The sequence below is a fragment of the Teleopsis dalmanni genome, chromosome 2 (genome assembly GCF_002237135.1).
Source record: "Teleopsis dalmanni isolate 2A chromosome 2, ASM223713v2, whole genome shotgun sequence".
NCBI lineage: Eukaryota > Metazoa > Arthropoda > Insecta > Diptera > Diopsidae > Teleopsis > Teleopsis dalmanni.
The window spans coordinates 197,565,621-197,571,943 of NC_051847.1; the positions used below are offsets into that span (position 1 = coordinate 197,565,621).

The window sequence follows — 6,323 nt, forward strand, 5'->3', positions numbered from 1 at the left end:
CAATGTGTAATTTTTTGTGTAAAAGCATCTAACATGTGATACGTTGGTACACATTTTATTCATATTTTTAAAAAAATAATTATTTAATTATTTATATATTCATAAAATATATTTATATAAAATATAAATATGAAAAATATATTTATTATTTATATATAATTATTTAATATTTATTCATTATAAATTTAATTTTAATAATATAATATTATTAATATAATATATAATATAATGAAATAATTATTTATGTATTTATAAAATATATTTATATAAAATATAAATATGAAGAATATATTTATTATTTATATATATATTATATATATATATATTATTTAATATTTATTCATTATAAATTTAAATTTAATAATATAATATATTAGTAATACAAATAATTTTGTATAAAAACTAAAATACAACTAAATAATTAACATACTCTAAAAATTGTAATTTTTTATTTTGTTTAAAAAATATTTTATATATAATATAATATAATATAAATTTATGTGTTAAATAAACGATCTCAGATCAATAACAAATATAAAAAACTATTGGTCGTAATAACAATTTAATAAAAAATAAATTTAAACAATAAAAAAATATATAAGTAAAATATTATTTGAATTACTTGTTTATTAGATATTTTAGAGAAATTGTTATTAAATGTTATATAAAACAAATAAATAAAAAAGTCTTCTACAATTTAAACTTATCAAATTAATTATTATTAAAATATTATTAATTAATTAAATTTATTATACATTATTTATTTTTTATTATGTATATTACAAATTTATGTGAATATATATTTTATTATTTTTTTAAATAAAAACTTGTATTTAATGCATATAATATTTAATTTTATTGAATTATCATGAAATGTCTTATAAATTATTAAACTAATTTAAAACTAAATTAAATAATTTATTTTTATTATTATGTGTATAATTTTAATAAATTTATATAATTTAAAATATTATTTTATTTAATATATCTTTAAAATATATCTTTAATATATCTTTAAAATAATGATTGCTAGATCCATGATTTTTTTTTCTGAAGAGATAAATAAAATCGGCATTAAATGTTTTGAATGAAATACTTCTTATAATAATCCCAAATAGTAAGGATTATATTTGTCCAACATATCTTAACTTAAAGTGTCATGATATGTTCGGAGAGCAGTATCTTTCAAATGCCTCACCTAAAAAGTTGGACAGATAAAGACTCCTGTCAGTTCCCAAAATTAGTCTGGTCCAAACTGAAGAAGAAATTTCACAATCAGCTGCTTTAACTAAACCGTAACCTGCTCAGCACTACGATATCAGCGCTGGCAGGTCACGAGGAAAACATGCTCTGAGACAGTGTCTACCCTAAACCCTTTTGTCAAGATTGTGGCTCTGCGTAAGAAAATGTGACTGCAATCCATTTCATGTTTTAGTGTTCATCATTGGCTAGAAAAACATTTGAAATTTTTCAGGATCCTTTTCCTTTCGACCTAACAGAGCTGTTATGCTGCAAAATCAGGGAGGTTAGTTTACTTTACTTGAATAAAAAACTCGTACGTTGTTTGTTTGAATACCCTTTTGAATATACTTCTGGTGTACGTATAAGCAAAATTAATTGATGGTATGACAACGGACCATTATTTGAGTTTTAGGTTCAAGGACTCACTCTCATCAAAGCAAATGTCGTCTTGTAAATTAATTATAATTAATAGTTATAATACTTGAAGTACATCCTAAATAAATTAAAATCGAAAATCATAATTTGAACTTCGGGAGTGGAAGCTCTGTTTCCACTAAAATGATTCAAATATATTATATTATCAATTATCAGGTTGCATTAATAACTAAATTAACATTCTTCTTTTTATTTGGCACTACAGTCCAGTATGAACCTTGGCTCCCTAAGAGTTGCGTAGCGGTAGAATTTTTCCGATGCAGGGTTGCTGACCTTGCGATCAACCCCCAACTTGGAGGACCAGATCTTATTTGCTAACCCGGAGATAGGATTGGTGTTAAGTAGTTAGAGAATTTCCGCTCAACTATATGTTTTCATGTTATACCGCCTATACTCGGTAACACATTAACATATATATAAATACAGTCCTTCAATAAATTTTGAGGACTTTAGTTCCTTAATCCGGTTTCCGGGGTCCGTACCTGTTTAGGGTTCTAACGATTTTGTAGAAAATTGAATTGTGAAACAAGCGACGGTAATATTAAATACTGTATACAGATAGTTAAATAGCTAAAAGTGTTTAATAGTTGGTATTAAACACTTGAGAACCTTGGATTCACAACTTCGAATGAATTAGTGTATTCAGAGTGAGATGGAATGGGAAAGACAGCGAGAATTCTACTTTATTAATTGATTTGGATGAGTATAATAAATTATAATAAATTATAATTATAATAAAATTATTTTTTACAAAACCCCTCTTCCAACCTGTAGCAATTTTTCCCATAATTATAATTATAAAATATTTAAATTATATGCAAGAACCAGCCCTGGTATAGTCAAGCAGTAAATATAATAATTATTTACTTCGTTATGCATAATTTAATTTAAAACATCAAACAAAATTCGCACAAATGTTCCCATTAAACGCTTTGCGAATTTTTACCTATTGTAGTCTCGCCAGAAGGTGTTAATTTTTTGCACATATTTCAAAGAATAGACCAAAGCCATGTAGAGGCCATATTTCTAGCATTAGTTGAATTCGAACGTTAAATTACTATTATTCATAACTGAGTTAAAGAAATGTAATAAATTAATAATGTCAGCTATTAAAAAACAAATAAATATTATATATTTTCTAATATTAATTAATATTTGCAATTGCAAACTTCCGCTTATTTATCACGGCAGTGAGTATTACTCTTAAAAATATGCGAAAGACTTTAGAACTAATCATTTCCTGTTCAGAGGGTTCTTTACAGTTTGTCTGCGGTTTTGGTGTACCAGTTGAAGAATTACAATTCGAGACTGTTCTTACGGGTATTGTCTTCAAGAGTACACATATATTACCTTCGACAGTGTTCGCTTTAAGAAATCACACTACACATCCCATTACAGAACCCTATAAAATAAGAACAAATGTATCTAAAAATTTTGATTTCTTTGACATGAAGAGAGAATATAAGAATTCAAATCTAAATTATATATCAAAATATGCAAAGTATCGTTGGTTAATTTATAAAGTTTTGGAGAAATTTTCAGAGAAGTAACAATGTGAAGAAATATATGTAAATAAACTATATAAAGTATACTCTATCGTTTTAGTTATGGATATGCAGGAAGAACTTGTGTTTTAAGAACGATTTGTGAAGCGGCGAATGCACCATTTCATTATAGCAGTGGACTTTTAAGTGAAATACTACATATAATACTAACGTGAGTATTGTGAGAATAATAGAACGGATTAAAAGTGGTATGAAGCATTATATTGAAGAGAGTGTAATTATATAGATGAGATTTTATACCGAAGAGCAGTCGTTTATAGTCCATTGATTGCTTCTTTGTTAAAGAAAATTAGACGATATAGAGCGGTTTCAAAAAGTAGTGAACTACAACAACAAAAATTTTTTTCAAATTTTTTTTATTTAATCAAATTTCTTGTCTGATCATACAGCTATTGCGAGTATTACCAAATACTTGAGTTGAACTGCCAAATTCGAAGCTCAGACTCAGTGTTCATTAATCAACTGACACAAACTCAGTATTAAAGTAAAAATAGTCATATTGACTATTGAGTACTGTCGTATTCACGTTAAAATCAAATTCATCTGTATGCAATTTGGCCACACACCAATAGAAGAAAATCAAACTCTCTAATAGAGATGCTCCGTAGACATATCAGTCTTATAGTAGGTTTACTTACAGATCATTTTATTCTAGGTAATAATCATATCTGCCGCACCTGTGCTGAGGACGATGAAAATGCTTCCCACCTGCTTTGTTTCTGTCCGTCACATACGCGACGCTGCCTTAACACTTTAGGGGATTTCTTTTTTGTCTATCTTGGCGAACTTATAGGACCTTCTTTTGAATAGCATCATAGGCCTTGCCAAAGATTCTAGTTGGTTTTAACCCTTTGTTTTTAATAATACCATAGCACAATGGGTATAACTTAAACTAACCTAATCTAGTATAAAACATACATATAGTTGGTTCACCCTAATACAAATTCTCTTAGAATGTATACTGACATTGAAGGCAATATAAGGTTCTGTTATGAGACATTAAAAAATCTTAACAAAATATTTTAGTTAAAACTATACTAATTTTATTTATAATTATTAAAGACACTGTCTTTTTTTTCGTTTATTTCAGACCCTCTACATCAGCTGACGAACTAACAACACACGCCGACAATGAATACTACCACGCAGAACAGATAGGTCGATTGGGTGGTCCATGTAATGAGATTTTTAAGGAATGTACCAAATCAATTTTAACACAATTTTCACAAGTCTTCCATTTTTCATAGCAAACAAATATTTACTAAATTTAATTATTTTTAATAAACACAACAGTAAATATATTTATATATATACTATATATACTATATATATATAATATATATACTTATATATACGCATATTTAAAATTATTTGTGTGCAATTTTCAAAACAGAAAGTAAACATTTTTCAGAATGTTTAGTCATTTCGTTAGAGAATATATTTTGCATATCAATGGATTTATGGAGAGGTGGGCGATTTCAAAATTCTAAGTTAAAATAGTTTGGCAAAGTTCGCTAATTATGTTCGATTTTCTCAAAGCCCAAGAAAATGCATCAATCAAATAAAAAAGTTCTATTCAAAAAAAAAAGAAATCTTTTTGATCTACATTTCAGAGATGTAGTGTCCAAAATGGTGTCACAATAAAATAAATAGAAATTTGACTTCGTAATTGAAAATAGTTTTATATACTAAAATTGTATGTTGGTATCTGTAGACTCTGGACCTCTAGTTGGAAATATTTTTATATATTGCACTGAAATATTAATTGAGTATCTGTAGAGAGTCGACTGGTGTTTGCTTCATTCCTTAATCTCACAGCTGTACTATATTGAACCACATCATACTTTATTGTGTGACTTTATTATACCACTATATATCATAAAATATCATGCTATACTAAACCAGAGTATACCATGAAATCTATATGAATATATACTTAGATAAAACTATAAGCTTAAGTCAAAAAAATTAGTTAATTACACCCACATCGGATAGTATGACTCTGAAGTAGTCGATTTCTAATATAGTATATCTCATACAAATGTCATTAATAATCTTCTTTCTCTCTCTTTTACGATTATTCACATCCTAATCATCTGTGTGTTTCCAAATAAAATTATTCAATTTTGAATTTAAAAAATTTATATAAATACTATATCAAGAAAGTACTGGAACCACAAAAACTGTAGTTGAAGTATATATTATTAATTTTCTTTAAAAATCACATAGAAATTAATAACAAACTTGGAATGAACCTTAGATTTTACTAATTTGATACAGCAAAGTCTTTTAAACTTTCAGATAAATGTGTTTTTTCAAGCCTAAATGACTGATAGTACAAAAAATTAACTAAAAATTGTTACTAAAAATTGATTCTTCAATCTATTGTCTATAATGTCATAATACAACTTTTCTCCGACACGTAGACGGTACTTGCAGCCCTTAAATCTAAATATATATATTTTAATCAGACGAGACAGCAGTTAGAAACATCATACAAAAACATTATTGGAAATTACAAAGGGGTTAAGAGCCCAGTGTTCATATCATTTTCTATAGATGGTTGTTAAGAAAGAAAAAAAAATTCAATGTGCTACTCTGCCACTGTTCTCCGTATGAAAAAAGAAATCTAATATTTCTAGGTTCAACCTTTAAAAAAAAAACTTAACTAAAACTACAAATCTACTTATTAGAGACATACTAAAGTAAATTAAAAGTTATCTCTGGGTCTATAAAAAGTAGATAGCACTCACAAAATTAGTAAAGTGTAGATAATAGTTTTAAAACTGAAGATAATATCGCAGCATTATAAATGGTAGTTGCTTATTTAAGTTAATAAAAACGTCATTGGTTTTATAAAAATTAAGAAAAATAAGAATTAAGTTTGAGACTTAGGAATTTTGTAGTAACACCAAAAAATATTTATTATCCAAGAAATAATATAAGTCCTGTGTTTATAATTGATACACATATAAATACTACATAACTTCACCTATTTGCTTAAGTTGGTTATTTTGATTATTTTGTTATAAATCATGTCTATTTTTTTTAATAACTGTTAACTTTTAAGTTTTTCAAATA

At 26.3% G+C, this 6,323-nt stretch overlaps 1 protein-coding gene across 2 annotated transcripts in view; it reads right to left on the reverse strand.

Moving 5' to 3' along the window:
* The window catches only part of LOC119683518 (glutamate dehydrogenase, mitochondrial), a gene marked incomplete at its 3' end in the record, with an annotated part of 56,756 nt that overhangs the window by 48,822 nt on the left and 1,611 nt on the right, over positions 1-6,323 (reverse strand).